We start from the raw sequence: 20,252 nt of genomic DNA on the forward strand, positions 1-20,252 counted from the left end.
TCTTGTTTTCTTTCCCAATTGACATTCTTTATACAACGGATTAGTAGGCTTCACTATCTTAGGCATATCTCTAACATCTTGAGTAGAATTAATCTTAATCATGTAGTCAAAATTAACATGACACATCCTTCTATGCCACAACCAACTCTCATCAATCTAAGAAATTAAACAACTTTTCTCATCAACATTCAAATGAAAGATATTACCTTTTGTTTTAGTACTTGATGAGCTATTCAAGATCTTACATTTCTCATTCTTAAATTGGAAATCATATCCCTTATCAACCATATATCCAAGACTCAAAAGAATATTCTTCAAACCTTCAACATATAAAACATCATCAGTATTATGCTTACCATCAAGAGAAATAGAACCTCTACCATGGATTACACAAGCTTTGTTGTGTCCAAATCTTACTACACTACCATCATACTTATCCATATTCACAAATCACCTTTATCACCTGCCATGTGATGTGAACAACCATTGTAAATCACCCATTCATCTTTCTCATCAATTTTAGAAGCCAATGCTTTCTCTTCAACAATAGATCTTGTAGAATCAACAAATACTAGTTCATCTTCCTTGATAGAAATGAACACAAATTCATCTTCCAAATTCCCTTTCTCAGACTCTTCATCTATCACACCTTCATTAGTAGTATAATAACACTTCTTCTGAGATATATAATTTTGCTTTGGCTTGTAAGGCTTATCATACTTTGACAATATCTCAACTCTTTCAAGACACCTAGAAGAAAAATGACTAGTCTTATTACATGAAAAACATTTCAAAGGAAACTTCCCTTCATACGTACCAGCTCCCTTAAGCAATCTTCTACAAATAAGTACTTCAAGCTCTTCCAATTCTCTTTCTCATCCTTCCATCTCTCTCATTTCTCTTTTATATCTAGAAACCCTAATTGAACTTTCTCCTAGTTCATACTTCTAATTCTTGGATACGGTAGCTTTAAATTTAGTCTCAATTTTACCATGTGATTCACCAAGTTTTCTCAATTCAAAAGAAACAAGCATACCAACCAACATATCTCTTGTCACAATTGTCACAGTCCGGATCTCATCAATAGCAACAAATTTATGTTTATAAGGAGGCAAAGATCTCAACACTTTAGCCACAATCTCATCTTCTTCAAGAACTCCACTGGCACATCTAATGTTCAACACATGATCATTCACTTTATCCATAAAGGATAGAATATTCTCATCTTCTCCCATCTTTTGCATTTCATATTTTCCTTTCAAGCTCTACAACTTAGCAACTTTCACATATTTATCTCCTTCATACAGGGTTTCAACCTTCTCCCAAATCTCATGTGCAGTCTGTAATCCCATCACATTAGTCATCTTTGCATTAGTCAAGGAACTCAAAAATTCTTTTTGATCTCTTTAATTATGTTCAAACATATTTGATCTTAGTTGAAATAACCGGACCATTCACGGGAAAAATGTATGCATTCTTTGTAATCCTTGAATAATCTTCTCTAAGATAATTCAGGTGCACTTCCATCTGGTTCTTCCATATAGAGTAATCAGTTCCATAAAATCTCATACTCTCCTTCTTGAAAACAACAACTGCCATCTTGGATCTCTCCAAGCGGTCAAGCTCCTTCTAGAGGATCTAGCTCTGATACCAATTGTTGATAGAAGGGTAGTAACAATGCAAAAAAACTGAGAGGGGGGTGGGGGTGAATCAGTTTTCACTAAACTCAACCAAATTAATAAAAACTTCAAATCTGATTAAGAACAACAATAGAAAAGATAGACACCACATCAAAAACACACATAAGACATATATTTTTGACATGGAAAACCCGGCTAAGGGAAAAACCACGGTGGTAACCTACCTACAATATCATGATACTCTGCAATAGTGTGTGTAAATATTAAAATGGGGAATGCACTTGCATTCAAGAACACTGCCTAGATCTCATTGCTAAAAAACAAGAAGGGATACAACCCTAGGGAAGGATCACTACCTTACAAATATTGGACAACAATTTGGATTATATGAACTAAAAGAATAGCATCTCCAAATGCTTGATTACAATTTCGGTTAAGCACACTACCTACACAACAACTCTTCTCTACTGTTCCACACTTTTGAATGATAGATTCTCCTATTCACACATACAATAACCTCTCAAATCATAAACACAACCATAGACACACAACTAACATGATTACATTACTTATTTATACAAATCATCAACCTTAACCTTAAGGTTGTCTCAACACATTATACCTAATTATAAAATTACATCACACAATACATAAATCCATAACTAGACCAATATAATGTCATCAAGGACATAGCATGGACCCAAATCAAATCCTTGAACATGCTACACCATCAAATAATTCACCAAGATCATCTGCAACATGCTAAACCACTGAATATGTTGCATAACATGAAGAATACCACCGAACCGATAAAATATTCAATAACATGTACCACGATCAATGCACACCCCAAAAAACATAGCACACGATCAAAGAATATCAATAAATAGTGTGGATTCCACAACAATCATCACAATAGCTCAGATACGAAGAATCATCATTATTGAATCACCGGAGCTCAAGAACACCAACTAACAAATTGAAAGATATGCTTGAGAAGTTCCAAATCATGAACCACTTGATCAGAGGACACACATGAACATCCCAAACACTCTCCAAAATATGCAACTCAAGATATGATCATTCCAGAGCAATATGGATCAAATACCACAACTCTACATTACAAAACACTGAAAAACCAACCATCACACCAGACCACATAACCTGAGAAAATCATCACATAGCATCATGAAACTCATACAAAATCAATTAGAGATAAGTATCTCAAAACACATTAAACCACATCATCATATTTGCAACAGATCACCCAAACAACTTTGAAACAAACCAGTTCTCTGCAACACAGGAATATGTTGATATCAATGACAACAACACATTCCAACAACTCTAATATCCAACAAAACCTTGATTAGATTTTGTTATAAGGTTTCAATGTTCCTTCCTCTAAGAGGACACGCTCTACGGCTGGACCTTTCTTAGTGTTTTTCTCAAATGTGTCCAAGCATTGACAAGTCAAGCGATGAGACATTTCCGGTACCAAGTTATGTTGAAATAGCTTGATTTGGTATGACTTTGGTATGTCCCAAGGGAATTTTTTGATGAGATTCTACCACCTTTGAAGAAAATTTGCAAAGGTTTCTTTAGGCCCTGCTTTGTGTTGCATAGTTCCATCATAGAAGCATTATTCTAAATGTTATATGCATAATGGGACACAAATTTCTTGACAAGGTCTGGAAATGATTTAATGAAGCCATGGGGTAGGGCGGAGAACCAAGCGAGGGCATCTCCACTAAGAATTTTAGGGAAAATATTCTAGGGTAGACATCACTATAGGATAACTTCTAAAAAAGGATATAAAATTCATGAATGTGGTCTCTTGGGTCACCCTTTCCTTTGTATTTCTCAAACTTGGGCATTTCAAAACCTAGGGGATATGAGGCAACCAAAATGGAAGTATCATATGGACAAGGAAATATTTCTTCAAATGTATAAGGTCTATTATTAGTCCCATCCTTAAAATTATTGATAAGGTCCTTCATGTCCTGAATTTCTTCCATAAGGCCAGGTTGCTGATTTTGGACATGGGGGAGGTAGTGACTTGTGTTAGACCTTGGGATTTGGTTGAATATGGATGAGATACCACCACCAATGTATTGCTAAGAGGAAGCGAGAGGTTGAGAGGTGTTTTGAGGTTGTAATATGATTGGGGTAGGCTAGTGTTGATGTAATTGAGGGAATTTTGAATAAGTGCGGATGACCTAGGAGGTTGAGAGATAGGTGGATTAGAAGTGTTTGGAGGAATAGAATTCAAAGGCATGAAATTTGCTAGCATAGAAGTTGCAAGTGGTAGAAAAAGAAGAGCATTGAGAATAGAGCAATCCACAAGGTCACCTTCCAGTGGCTTGTCAAGAATAGATCAATCGAAATCAAGAGGTAAACATGCCTCTTGAGTGATGAGTTGAGCTACAAGCCCATTAGGATTAGTTTTGAAAAATCATTTCATCATCTCTTGATTGTAAGGATCCTCTATGAAGGATTATAAACACAGAGAATGCTCAGGTTGATCAATGAGTTGCTCTTATTTTTGGAGATCTTGATCAAATAGGTAACCAATTTTAGGCATCTTATTTCCTTTGGTGACCATCTTCGCATTGAGAGCGAGTCAAGACCATACATAGGCAACCTCAAAAATGAAAATGACAAGAAGGGATTTTGGAATAAATTGTACTTGGTGAGAAAAGTGATGAAAATGACTTAGCAAGGATTTCATTTGATTTAATTGGATTACAATAGATTGGATAGTCCTTGGATTAGGACAAAATGATTAGATGATATCTTAGCCCTTAGATTAGGACATAGATAGGGCGGGCCACAAAGCAACGTGACAACCAAGCGAGGCCAAAATCAGACCTTGGATTAAGATTAGATCAAGCCTTTTTCTACTTAGGATAGACTTCATTCCTAAGTAAAATAGGGCAAATGATTAGGGTTTTTATCAACCTAAATGATTAGGATCAATTAGACACTATACTTGAGATAGATTCTTCTCAAGCACAAGGCCAATTGTGGATTTAATTAATGATAAAAGGTCTAAGTTACACTTTCATGAAGTGTTAACCTTGGATTGGGAGGTTGATTTGATTGATTGATTGATTAAGGTTGATGATTGATGAGCTAGGTCTTTAAAGATGAATGATTGAAATGATTATGGAAGAAATAATAGAGTGAAAAGAAGGAATGGAATGAAGGTTACCATAGATGGGAAATGACTCAATAAGTGATTTCATGCATCTGCAAGTTGGACAACAAGATGCGACCACTCCTATTGATACTTTTGAATAATCCTAATCTCTAATAGAAAGCACGGTTCTCAAAGGTTCCTCATAAAAATCATTGTTGTAACCATGAAGATAATTGTGGAAACAATGCAAGAAGGCACGATGTTTCAACAAGAGCTTGCGGTTGATGTACACAAAATTGCAACGCTTGAGGATTTGTTTATAGCTAGGCTTCTTCTTCTTGACTTGGTGGTAAATGGGATTTTTGGGATGCTTGAGGGACTTTACTTTATGGTGCATGAGCGAATTTGGTCAAATGTTGGATAAGCTGGGAATTTTTGGACTTTGTCTACTCTTGGCAAGAGAAATCAAACAGTGACAAGCACATTGGCCAAGGTAATACTTTGTAACAAGTGTGAAAGTGAGGTTGACCTAAATTAGCCCAATATAACAAAATTCACTGGTTTGCATAATGAATATATACAGAAAACATACAACCAAGGATGCAAAGTGGAAACCATCTAATGGGGGCCCCTCCGACAAAGAAATACCTCAAACAGGCGGATAGATAGAGATTTTGGTAGCACTAGCTCCCCCACCTTGGCACTTACTTCTCGGGCAATACCAAATTCTCTTACCCTAAATATGTAAAGATCTTTTAATCAAGGGATTATTGTCTCATCTTGAATGGGTACATGAGGGGTATCTACGAGGTATGATCTGCACACCCTGAACCATCAAATATAGGGATTTGGGCTACTAAAACAAGGTGTCTAGTAATTTTTTGACAGGTCCAGTCCAATAATGAATCTGCAAAGCAACCCACTGAAGCCTCTAACTGAGCTTATCGATATAGAGAAGCCCTCCACATATGTCAAATTCACTCAGCTCTTTGGCCATTTGACTAGGTTTTTTATATAGCGGCTTGAAAGACACCACTCGAGATTGCACCAAGAGAGACGATATCCCTGACGTGCCCCAATTTGAACTGCTCCCTTTGGGTGATGAGGCCCCCAAGAGGAAAATCTCTACAAAAATGAAAAATCGGGTGTTGTTGATCATCTTTCTCTTCAATCAATGTCCACAAAGGTGAGGGGAGAGGATACTTGGTGCAATGGTGGGTCCACCCTACATGTGTGCAAGTGCACCAATCATGGAATATAAATGTTCTTTTTTAAACCCAAATAAATTATTTTCTAATCTAAAGTGAAGGAAAAGAAACTAATTTAGTGTAAAAACAATGTCCTTCAACAAACTGTCTTGCAAAAAACTGTTAGTAGTCTGGTAAATTTTTAGGACAATTGAAGAAAAAAGATGCAAAACCCAAAATTTGATCAATAATACCTAAAACTTGCTACTGCAGCACAAACTCTAAAGTACAAGCATAAATATCTGCATAGATGCTATGCAGACATTGATTTAAGGTTTGGATGCAAAAAAATAAAAAAAAATGTAGGAAAAGAAAATTGAAAATTTGAATTTAAAACTGGGCAGGAACTGTTGGCAGTTTTTGTTCCAACCTTAGTAGAGCTCGGATCCAAGATTTCAATGAGGCTAATGCTTCATGTTAGTCAATACCGATAACATGTCATGTTATTGGTCTCAGTAGAGTTAGCTGCTTCTTCATAGTTTTGCAGAGTCATATAACATGAGGGTTATATAATGTGTTGATAACAAGAGTGTTATTGACCCCCATGCCTCATATGCTATATCAAAAGTTCATGTCAATAATTGGGTCATGTTATTTACCGAGTCATGTTATTGACCACAGAGGCATGACATGTTATTGACTGAGGTGGGTCCCAGTTGGCATCAAGAACAACATGGACACAGGGATGTCCCATGGGATAAGGTCCCGCGAGATAAGAGAACAAAGAAAAAAGGGGTTTCTTATCCTATGGGGTTTCAAAAGAAATAGTCAGACCCTACGGGATAAGAGTTTGTGATGGTACAATGTGTTTCTTTTATCCCACAAGGATAAATTGAGACTATGGTAGTCCCGTGAGATAAGGGACAAAGAGAAAACAAAGAAAGCCTTATCATGCGAGGAACGAAAGGCAACAAAGGTGGGCTATGAGATAAGAAATAAAAAGGAGGGTAGGCTTTCCCCTTATCCCGCGAGGCTTCAAAGACAACAATGGTGGCCCGCAGGATAAGAGATAATGTAGAAACAGAATAGGGCCTTATTCCATGAGGTAGAACAAAGAGAAAAGAAGGGCCACGGGATAAGCAAAATGAGGTAGAACATAGCAAACACTTATCCCATGAGGCAAAGCCAGGGAAACAAAGTTGTTGTGAGATAAGAAAATAAAGATGAAGCAAAGGATCACTTATCCTGTGAGGTAAAGATAGACCCTCAGTAAGCTTGGGGGATAAGAATGCAGAGCCATTCAAAAGCCAAATATAGTGAATAAAGCGTGGACCCGGGTAGCCATGTCAGACATTTGTGGCCATCAGATTTTCATAAAGGCCCGACGACCATGTTTTAATCTTCTTTTGGGCCTGTTGGACGCTCATGTGGAGAGATCTCGCATGTCCATCTTCACACGAATCTCTTAGATCAATGACCAATTTTCAAACTTGCTGTTGCCATTGAGTTTTGAATGCTTTGTAGGCAGGTGGTTGCCGATATGATGGTAGAGGTCTTCATTTTGCTTGGTCGGTGCCTAATTTTGGACCTGATCTCATGCTAATTACCAGATTTCAATGCTATAACTCTAGAGGTGACCCTTGCAAGTATTTTTCAGATGCCACCATGTGCTCTTCAATGCAGAACAAATTCTTTTTTCCCTGCAAGTATGCTCAGCCATGCTTGTCAACATGGATTACTTCACCAGGGGGTGATTTTCGTGCTTCTAGAGACAAAGGACTAGCTTGCAGAGCTGACACAACATGCCAACATATTTGTCAATCTGATCTCTTCTTCTCTCTCTGATTTTTGTAACCTAACCTAGGTAGGGTTAGGGTTTCTTAATTGCAACCATTTGAGTTATGCTTGATCTATAAAGGCAAAATTGTAACATATTGTTAGAATCTTCTCTTCTTCTCTTCTATAGAAGACTTATATCTTTGCACTTTAAAAATTTTCTTGGCCTCCTCATTAATGAAATTTGCTTATTTTTGCTTGATTTTAGTTCTTACAACCTGTGTAATATTTTACCTCTTTGTATGAATTTTTTCTGCTTGGTTTTCCTCAGTTGTAGGTGTTTGCGTTGATCCTTTCTATGATCGTTGACTATGAACTAAGATCCATTCCTTTCTTCATTTTATAGACTCTAACCTTCACTTTCACTTAGGTGGCATATTAGGATAGAAATCTATGCATGTCTTGGGTGGTTTCATTTGTGTTCTATGTAGTCATAGGCAAGGGAGTTCATCATTTCAGTCTGGGTACAAACCCTTCTCTCTCTCCCTTTTCCTTGTCAAAGCATAGATTATATTTTCATGTGTTGGGTTGGTCCAACACTTTGCATCAGATTGAATAGGAAGCCAACCTTCTTTGGAGACTCAACCTCACATTTCGCAAGGTCCCACACTTGGGAGTTTGATTCCATTTTTCACAAGGTTGATGACCAAGATTTCTTGGGTCATCAAGGGTGCAAAATTCTATGACAACAAGAACTTATACCTATGGAGACATCGAAAGGCCAAACACAGATGTCAGCATATGCTTAGAAACTGAAGTAGGGGTTCTACAACAATTGTTAGTCTGAAAAATTTTAAAATTCAAATTTTATAGAGAGCGGGAAAAGAAGATGGGCAAAGATGTCATTCTGCAACACATACGTTGATGTTTGCGCAAGTGCCAAACTGAAGTTTCCCAAAAAATACTTTACTAATAAGCCTAAAAATCTAAATTTTTACTATAAACCTGAATGTGGTGAAAAATAAAACAACTAAACTATTTGTTTTTGTGATTTTTAAATCTATATTTTGATTTTTTGTTTTTTTGCAATTAATAAAGAAGATTAAAATTACAAAAATTAATCAAAAATATAAAAGAAGCAGATATATCGATTGGGTGGAGGAGGCACCAATTAGGAAACCTACAAAATAAAGTAAGCAGGAAAATTTCAAATTTAAACAAAGATGCCCAAGTAGTCTTTCAGAGACGTCGAAACCGTGGCAGAGATGTCAAAGTGTAGTAGGAGATGCCAAAGCGAGAACCTACAAAGAAAAATGCTAAAACAAAATGAAAAGATGTTAAATTTTAGGGACGTGGCTCCCACTAGATGTGCCAAAATGGAGAAAATAAAACGGTTAGGGAATTCAAATACATATGACATCATGGTATGATGAATCAATAAGGATCTGGTCAACTACTGAGAGGGGGGGGGGGGTTGAATCAGTAGATAGAAAACTGACATAAACTTTTCACCAAACAAAAACAACCTCTCAAGACAAACTCAAAACTGACAAATTGCAATATCACTGTCAAGTAAACCGGTTAACTGTCATAATAGAATAACAGTAAAACAACTCTAAAAATCTCAAAACCTTTTAACAAAACATCCAAATACTTTACTGACAAAAGTAAAAGCTCATTTCAGATTGCTGTCGGTCATCATATCATAACTAAGTGGATTTAGCAGTTAAGCAAATTAACCATATAAAACATAACCACAAAAACATTCACCACTTGACACAATGATTTTGATGTGGAAACCCAAATGGGAAAAACCATGATGGGGATGAATACCCACAAGTATTTTGAACTCTTCTAAAGTTCGCCCTATTAGGAGCCAAGCTTGTTAAAGCTTTACAATAAGTCTTGTTAATAACAGATCCTGTTAGGGACTACCCAGTTAAGGGATTGACTATAATGCCCTATTATAAGCAATACCCTATTAGGAGTAACCTTGATAGAGGATTTGAAATCCAAGCTAATGGATCACCTGGTTAGAGGATTTAGATAACACTAAGCTTGTTAGAGCTTACCTAGTTAAGGGATTTGATTGTTGTAATTGTTAGAGAACAATAGGGGTTTACTAATCTGGTGAATAGAACTACTCTTCTTGATCAGATCCTTTTCATGCTCCTATCTACCTTTACACATACTGCAAATACATCATCTCATTTGGCAATCAATCAGTCTTACATTCAACCAAAATTGCCAACACTACAACAAAACAACTCATCGACCTTATAAACAAAACAATAGGTCGGTAACACATCACAAACCTAATTATCTCATAGAGATTACAAACAAATCGGTTCAAGTATGACCATTGGATTACATAGAAATTACTTGCACATCATTCAAGACAACCTTGACCGCTCCTTGATCACCCCTTCATCGAAAACTGTAGCTCATCATGCAGTTTCCATTACATGCAATGAAATTGCTCATTCCCAAGAAAAAACCCATTATCTCTATGTGTTAAAAATTATTTGAAACTCTTCTCATACAACATGCATACATGGCATAATCATTACCTCTTATCATTTGATTATAAACCAGTACTTCATCCGTTAGGGTTTAGCATATCAATAGGTAGGGTTTACCGGTTTCCTTCACAAGCTCTCCTACCGGTTGCAAAACAACATTATTACAACATCATTACTAGTTATAATTGACATCAATGATAGCATAAAAGTTCATCAATGCAATCTTCATGCAAGTGCCAACAATCTCCCCCTTTGGCATTGATGGCAATATAAGTATCAATACCCTTGATTGCTATGATTGTGAATAAGAATCCTGGTTTACATTCTACTATGTACTCTCCTTCAACAAAGTCTCCATGTCTTCAGCTGGTAAATGGCTATAGATCTTCTCTCAGTCAATCATACAATTCTTCTCCCCAATCATATAGTTCTTCTCCCCCTTTGACAACAATGCCAAAGTGAAAGTAAAACATACAGTGTCATACTTCACTATTCTGCAACATCAACCTGCAACTTGATGTTCCCCCTATGGAATAACTCCACTTTACACCAATCCTACTTCAAGATTCTTCAATTAGCTCTAGGACTGATGTATTCCACATCATGCTCAATTTACCTCATGTAGGGGTACAACCCCTAGCTGACCTCTAAGATACTCAAAAGTAGTCTTAGGCAGAGGTGATCTACCATACCAGTATTTATAAGGAGTTTTATCCTTGCCTCTCTTTACCCATATCTGGTTCATAGTGTAAACAACTGTGTTGACAACTTCTCTCCAGAAATTTTTTGCTACTCCTCCTTGTATAAGCATTATTCTAATAGCTTCAACAACTGATAGGTTGTTCCTCTCTGCAATACCATTCTGTTGTGGTATCCTCTATGCTAAAAGATGCCTCTTGATTCCATTATCTTCACAATATCTAGTGAATTCCTCTGAAGTAAATTCACCACCTTGATCAGTCCTCAGATACTTTATCTTATTACCACTTCCCTTTTCAGCTAAGGCTCTGAATGCCTTGAACTTACTAAAGGCTTTTTTTTTGTCCTTCAAGAATGTGGCCCACATCATTCTTGAGCAATCATAAGTGAAGTTCATAAAATATCTATCACCTTGAATAATTTTAATTCTTTTTGGTCCACAGAGGTCTGTATGAACCAAATCTAACAGATGTTCTACTGAAAAATATTTTCTCTTAAAAATTGAGTATGTCATCTTTCCCAATTGACATTCCTTACACAAATCATTCACTAGTTTGTCCATCACATCTTACCAACTTGGACTTACTGACCTTAACAATGTTATCAAAATTTATATGACAAAATCTCCGGTGCCAAAGCCAACTATCATCTACTTTAGTAATTAAAAAGTTGTTGACTTTAGGATTCAGGTGAAATAGGTTACCTTTTGTTTGCTTGCTGGTTGCAATCAATTCACCTTTGCTCCCATATATTTTTCACATTCCATCCTTGAATTCCAATCGATAACCTTTGTCATTGAGTTGAGCTACACTCAAAATATTGTGCTTTAATCCTTCGACCTAGTAAACATCATCTGCACTGCTCTTTCCATTAAGAGAAATGGTTCCCTTTTCTTTTACCATGCAAGGTGAGTCATTTCCAAATCTTACAACTCCTTCATCAAACTCCTTCAAAGTAAGAAATTCTCTTTGGTCACTGGTCATGTGGTGTGAACAACAACTATCTATGATCCAATCATCAGAATTATCCATGATAGAAACTAATGCCTTCGGATCAGATGTTTCCTCTTTAATGGCTACAAAGACAATGTCTTCATTAGCATATCCCCCAAATTACTCATCAGTGATACCACCATCAAATGCAATGAGACAATATCTTTTATCTTTTCCCTTTTACTTCTTGTACTTCTCATACTTATTCTCATTGTCACCATTAGGACAGTTAGCTGCAATGTGTCCAATCTTGTTACATGCAAAACATTTCAAAGGTAATTTACCTTTGTATTTATCGATACCTCTAGACAACCGCTTGGCCAACAATGCTTCAATCTCAATCAAACTGTGTTCATCATCAACTTCTCTATTGGATCTAGATTTATAGCCGTGACTTACATCTCTACTTTTCCTCATAGAAGGGCTAGAAATTGAAGCTCTAAAAGTAGATTCAGATTTCTGAACACTGCCATCATAACCATTTAATTCAAATGCAGTAAGCTTACCAATGATGAAGTCAAGGGTTACCTTAGTTCTGTCAATATATTTTAGCTCCTAAATGGCTGCAACTCGGATAGCATAAACTAGTAGAAGGGTTCTCAACACCTTACTAACCACTGTGGCATCTTCCACTTTACCACCAAGACTCTTGATCTCACCAACTATCTCTTTGATCCTCTGACCATACTATTGTATATTCTCACCTTCAACCATCTATATGTGATCAAATTTTCCTCTTATACTCTCTTCTTGGAAATCTTCACATGCTCATCATCGCTATAGATTTCTTTAAGTTTCTTCCACACCTCATAAGAAATCTCTAGACCATGAACATCTACATACTTTGAATTAGACAAATAACTGATAATGGCCTCCAATGCTTGATTATTTTCTTATTGTTCTTTCTTTTGATCATCACTCATAGTCCCACTAGGTGCAACATATTGAGTACCAACATGTTCCCAGTATTGACTTCCTAGACTCTTGATACAAATTTTCATTCTATCACTCCATATTTTGTAGTTTTCCCTATTAAACTTCACACCTTCTTTCTTCATCATGTTCTTCAAGATTTTTACCTCAAGCTGTTAGGCTTAGACCTTAGAGGACTTAAAATGCTCTGATACCAATTGATGGTATGATGAATCAATAAGGATCTGGTCAACTACTGAGAGGGGGGGGGGGTGAATCAGTAGATAGAAAACTGAAATAAACTTTTCACTAAACAAAAACAACCTCTCAAGACAAACTCAAAACTGACAAATTGCAATATCACTGTCAAGTAAATTGGATGACTGTCATAACAAAATAATAGTAAAACAACTCTGAAACTCTCAAAACTTTTTAACAAAACATCCAAATACTTTACTAACAAAAGTAAAAGCTTATTTCAGATTGTTGTCGGTCATCATATCATAACTAAGTAGATTTAGCAGTTAAGAAAATTAACCATATCAAACATAACCACAAAAACATTCACCACTTGACATAATGATTTTAATGTGGAAACCCAAATGGGAAAAACCACGGTGGGGATGAATACCCACAAGTATTTTGAACTCTTCTGAAGTTCGCCTTGTTAGGAACCAAACCTGTTAAAGCTTTACAATAAGTCATGTTAACAACAGATCCTGTTAGGGACCACCCGGTTAAGGGATTGACTATAATGCCTTATTAGAAGCAATACCTTGTTAGGAGTAACCTCAGTAGAGGATTTGAAATCCAAGCTAATGGATCTCTTGGTTAGAGGATTTAGATAGCACTAAGCTTGTTAGAGCTTACCTAGTTAAGGGATTTGACTATTGTAATTGTTAGAGAACAACAAGGGTTTTCTGATCTGGTGAATAACACTACTCTGCTTGATCAGATCCTTTTCATGCTCCTATCTACCTTTACACATAATGTAGATACATCATCTAGTTTGGCAACCAATCACTCTTACATTCAACCAAAATTGCCAACACTACAACAAAACAACTCATCGACCTTATAAACAAAACAATAGGTCGGTAACACATCGCAAACCTAATTATCTCATAGAGATTACAAACAAATCGGTTCAAGTATGACCATTGGATTACATAGAAATTATGTGTACATCATTCAAGATAACCTCAACCGCTCCTTGATCACCGCTTCATTGAACACTATAACTCATCACGCGGTTTCCATTACATGCAATGAACTTGCTCATTCTCCCAAAAAAACCATTATCTCTACTTGCCAAAAATCATTTGAAACTCTTCTCATACAACATCCATATGTGACATAATCATTACCACTCATCATTTGATCATAAACCAATAATTCATTGGTTAGGGTTTAGCATATCAATAGGTAGGATTTATTGGTTGATCTCACCATTTCTCTAGTAATACCAGTTTCCTTCACAAGCTCTCCTACTAGTTGCAAAACAACATTATTACAACATCATTACCGATTATAATTGACATCAATGACAACATAAAAGTTCATCAATGCAATCTTCATGCAAGTGCCAACACAACAAACATAAAATACCAAGAAATCATCAAATATGTAAATAAACACCTTTATACCTTCTCTTCTCCTTCGGATTGAGCCTTTGGTGAAGTGGAGAATGCACTCCTTCCTCACTTGATTGGATTGGCTCCTTGATTAGATTGGCTCCTTGATTGGATATGGATTTCTCTTCACTATACAACAACAAAGGCATATGGGATGGATGGATTGATGAGATGATTTGGATTTGGCTAATTGTGGGATGAAATTGGCATAATAAGGGTGCTATGGATGAGTTTCTAGATCTTAAGGAATAGTATAAACCTGCATAAATATGGATATGAAAATGAGGGGAGGAGAATCCAATTTATAGATTGGAGGAGGTCCAAATGAAGGGCCAAGATTGATTTGAAATGGAGGGTAGAGATTGAAAGAAGGTGGGAGAGGATTGAGAGGACAAGGTGTGGGGTTCAAGAGATTTTCCATAAAGGTATTTTTTGTCTCCACATCCTACAAGGTACATGGGGAAGAGATCCCCAAGTACATTGGGAAGGAAAAGGGAATATACAATTCCTTGGGGAATGAGGAGAGGAATTAAAAATTCCAAAAATGAGGGATGGATGGGAAGAATAAAGGATAAAGGAATTAAAAATTCATTGGGAAGAGAGCGCATGGGGATGTGCAAAGTATTTTAAATCATTTGACATGAACAAAGTTGGTGCAATTAAGGTTTGGAGGATGGAGGGGGACAAACCATTTATGACAAATGGTTGACTTATTCCTAATCTTAGGGATTAGGAATATGCAAGTGATTAAAAGGAGTGATTAGGTGAGTTATTGAGTGATTAGAGTTCAAGTGGAAAAGTTAGGAGAATGTGACATTGATGTAGGAGCATCCCCAGTTCATAACAATCTTGCATCAACCAAAAAAAATTTCTTTTATGTTTTATATTCTGTTTGTAGTTTCAGTTTTCCTTTTTTTGTGTTCTGGTTTTGGCTCACTGAATCTTGTGGAGTTGGATTCTACTTGAAGACTGGACCATCTTTCTTATTTTCAAACCACATCTTATTTGGATCACTTTCTGGCAAGATATCACTACCAGTTTCCATGATAGTTTCTTATTACTGGTTGTTCCTTTGTTACCGGTTGCCTGAGACCTATTCTGGTGGTCTACTGAAACCCATTCCGAAGCTTGCGGAGCCTTGGACATTGATCTCGATGTTTCTTGGTGTGTGGCCGACCTTCTACGTTTCATCCTTTGGATTTTCTAGAGGGATCTCTTGGCAGAGGCCGACCTTGTTCATCTTGCATGTTAGGTCTCGTTCTTTAGGTTTTAATTCTTTTTGGGCCAATCGGATCCTTTGGATCGATATATATATTTGTAATCATGCTTTAGAATGAAATAAATCAGAAAATTAAGAAGTATCAGATAGATAGATTGTACCTTGAAGATAGGTCCCAGTGTGACCTATCCTACCAAGCCTGTGTGCTGATATGTTGTAATCAAGTTGTTACTAGTTGGATGTAATCAAATTTCATGCAATAAAACTATTTGTTTTGCATTGCCTTCATCATCTCTGTGTATTTCCATTGTGTTTACTCTTGTTGACCGGTTTGGACTGATCTCCTTAGGTCCCTCCTCATTGGTGACTGCTTCAAGTGGTATCAAAGCAAAGTTTCATTCCGGAGGTTGCGTGTCTTGAATTTTTGTTGTAGGGTGGTAGACTGCAGATCTGACCTGCAATTGCTGAGGACTAGCATGAATCAATGGTGCGTAGAGGAACTAGGAATGGTGGAGCATGTGGGAATGCATACCCGGCTGTGATGGAGATGTTGCAAGGAATAGAAGCCCGGTTAGAAGCCATGGAGATAGCCCAAAGAAGAGGCCAACATATTGAAGATGTAAGTGAAGATGAAGGAGAAGAAGCCTTGGTAGAAGAAGTGAACCTACCGGCAGTTTGTCTAGATGAAGAAAGGTTTTTAAGGGTTTTGAGTAGGGCAAACACTAAACCTCATTTTACCCCACCATAATGTGATGGGAAGTTAGACTCGGATGAATTGATGGATTGGATCTCAGAGATGGAGAAGTATTTTTATTTTGAAAACACTGTAGAAGAGAGGAAGGTGAAATATTCCTATACCCAGTTGAAAGGTCATGCATCTCTTTGGTGGGAGCACTTGCAAGCTGATAGACAAAAAAGAGGTAAAGAAAAGATTAAGACATGGAATAGGATGATTGCTAAGTTGAAATCAAAGTTTGTCCTGGTGAATTATCTAGTGGATTTGTTTCGGAAGTTGCAGAATCTGAGATAGAAGGAATCTAGTGTGAAGGAGTACACCGAAGCATTTTACAAGTTGAACATCAGATCTGAACATGTTGATGATGAAGTTGAACATATTGCAAGATATTTGAATGGATTGCCGATGTTTATACAAGATGAACTCATTATGATCAAATTGGAGAGTGTTGAAGAGGCTTACCAGTATGCACTAAAGGCTGGAGAGAAATTGAGTAAAAGACATGAGCACAGATAGAGAAGTAGAGGAAGAAGGTTTACTAGAGGAAGATTTCAAGGAGGAAGAGGATATATAGGAGGAAGAAGAACCGGTACAGATCATAACAAGGACAAGACAAGAGGACATTTAGAGGAACCTACTTTAAGTGTGGAGGAGAAGGACACTGTGCATTTGAATATAAGAAGACAAAGACTACCAGAAGAGAAGCAGTGGTGGAAGAAAAATCCATCGGATAAGAAAATAAACCAAAAGATGGAGAACTATTGATGATGAGGAGAGCTTTGTGTCATACTGGAGGAGATGAAGAACCCTTGCAGAGGAAGAACCTGTTCAAGACCAGATGTAAGGTATCCAGTAAGTGTTGTAAAGTTATTATTGATAGTGGTAGTTCAGATAATCTCGATTCAAGAAGAGATGGTGCATAAGTTGAAATTGGAGAGATTGAAACACCCTAAGCCTTATCAGATAGCATGGATTCAGGATGAACATAAGTTGGTAGTAAGTGAACAATGTTTTGTAAAATTGAAAATTGGGAATTATCATGATGAAGTTTTGTGTGATATTATGCCTATGGATATTTGTCATCTTTTGTTGGGAAGACCTTGGTAGTTTGATAGATAGGCAATACATGATGGGAGGAAGAATATATACACTATTGTAGCCAAGGGGATGAAGCAAACCTTGTTAACTATGGAGGAACCTTTGAGGAGTGAAGTCTTTACAAATACTATAATCTATTTAGTAGATGGAAGGAAATTCATTGATGGGCTAAGACATGAGAATGTGCATTTTTCCTTAATTCCTAAGAAGACTAAGAGACTGGAACCGAAAGAAGAACACCTAACAGAGATAAGAGATTTGTTGATAGAATATGAGGACATCATTTCAAATAATGTACCTAATGGATTGCCACCTGTTAGAAGTATTAGTGATTGCATGCACTTACTTCTTAGAGCTAGTTTTCCTTACAAATTTGCACACCGGTTAACACCGACAGAGAATGAAGAACTGAATAGACAAGTGTAGGAGCTATTGGAGAAAGGTTTGATCAGGGAGAGTCTGAGCCCTTTTGCAGTACTAACAGTATTAGCACCTAATAAGAATGTGTTGGAAAATGCACACTCCAATGAGAAATTGTAGGTGATTGAAGGTATTGTCATTGATGGCAACCTTGCAATCCTATGGCAGTGGTAGGCACCGACATCGGCAGATAGTTTTACCGGCACCCCAGCCGACAAGATTTTGTTTATTACATTTTGTATTTAATTGTAATATCTTTTTGTAAGCTGACAAGGAGAATTATAATAAGACTCATATATAAGTATGAGATCTTGTAGATCATTTAGGATGTGTGGACATGGTCAGATTATTGCAGAAGTAATATGTGAATATTAAGGTAGATTTTGGAGTAAGGTTTATGGTTATTTTGTGAGCTTAAACCGGTACTGAACCTGGCATAACAGATGCTGAACCGAAGCAGTACATGATATTGGATTTGCATAATCCATTTTTGTAAGTCAGTGAGACTTCCCTTTGTAATTAAGTAGTGAGATTTAGGCAGTTGGCCTTCCTGCATGTGCAGGCCCCTATTGTAAGTAATATTCATTTATTGGCCAATGAGTGAACATTGTGGGTCACAAATCCCACTGAGGTTTTTTCCACACCGGGTTTCCTCGTTAAAAATATTGTGTTATGGTGTGCTTTCTATGTTGTGATTATTGTTCTTATTTACTGTATTAATTCTTGTTTACCGATACACTATTTTGGAATACAATTTATTTAATAAGATTAGAAAATCTATAAACCAACAAGATACTAATTCACCCCCCCCTCTCAGTATCTTTGGGAATCCTAACAATTGGTATCAAAGCCTGGTCCTCTTTTTTTAAAATTCTAACAACTTAAGGAAGATTCTGAAACCGGTACAGATGGAAAACTTGAGAATGCAATTGGAAACAACTCTTTCAGATTATGATGCAGAAAAGTTGAAAAATATCAAACTTGAAGATGATCTGAAGACTGCATAGGAAATCATTCATGGACTTCAAGAAAATCTCACTATTGCTAGGAACAAAAGAAGAGAACTTCGTGAGAAGATACAGAGTGATGATGATGAAAAAGAAACTCTTAATGATCTTGTAAGCAAGATGAAGCAAGAAAACATGACCTTGAGGAATGAGATGCAAGATATGACTATGAGATTTTGTAAAGACATTGAAGATAGAAAGAAGAATGAAGATGACTTGAATAGGAGAATCAATGATGTTAGAAATTAGGATCTTAGGATACTAATCATTATAAACAATATTATAAAGTAAATGAAATATGAAACATACATGCAAAATGTACACATTGCACAAGATATACATGGGGAAAACCCTTTTAGGTAAAAAACCCCATAAAGCATCATTTAATTAAAACACTTACAAATATAGTCTATAATAAATACACATGAACCTGGGGACACTCCTCCAATACTTCCACATGGCCAATAATACCTCATATGCATAGTGATACAACTCACAATAAAGCTCCAAATTCCCCCACCTCTCAAATGAGAGAGAACCTCCTTAAATATAGGAGGAAGGGTGACTTCACTAGTCACACCTTTTCAATAACCCCCACTTATAAATAATTAATAATATAATAGTTATTAGATTATGATTATTTCAAATGGGATATGCTTATAAAGCATATAATATATAAGGTTTTATAACCTTATATTAGAACATTATATATAAATTTTATAAGGATGTGATCCCTAATAACATTATGTTCTAACATTCCCCCTTAATGTTAATAGGGGATCACATGTCAATTTCCATAAAAGAAAAAATGAAGCACCCTAGTAATGTAGGTCTTCTTTGACAGTGATAAACATGGACACAAATATATGCCAACATGAAGATCATGCATTCTGGACTACATGAAAGTCATCTTGTCATAATTTATAATCCCAGTGTTTTAAAAATGATGCTGTGAGGTCTTAAAATTATATTGGAGCCGCGGTCCCCTCAAATTAGCCTCTCCCCAGGTTCATTACATAGTGCCCGTAGGTCTTAATACAATGCTTTTACAAGTGGAAGTTTTACAAGGAGAAGAATTTACAATATGCTCATAGGACTTAAAAAAAATCTGCCCGTAGGTCTTACGATACTGTACCCGTAGGACTTAAAAAAAAACTGCCCGTAGGACTTAAAAAATAAAGGATTTAGCCACTAGGTGGTGTCATTGACATGCACACTCCCCCTCAATGGCATCACCTAAGGCCAAACATTATTTGAATTTGGAGCAT

The sequence above is a fragment of the Cryptomeria japonica genome, chromosome 8 (assembly GCF_030272615.1).
Source record: "Cryptomeria japonica chromosome 8, Sugi_1.0, whole genome shotgun sequence".
Lineage (NCBI taxonomy): Eukaryota > Viridiplantae > Streptophyta > Pinopsida > Cupressales > Cupressaceae > Cryptomeria > Cryptomeria japonica.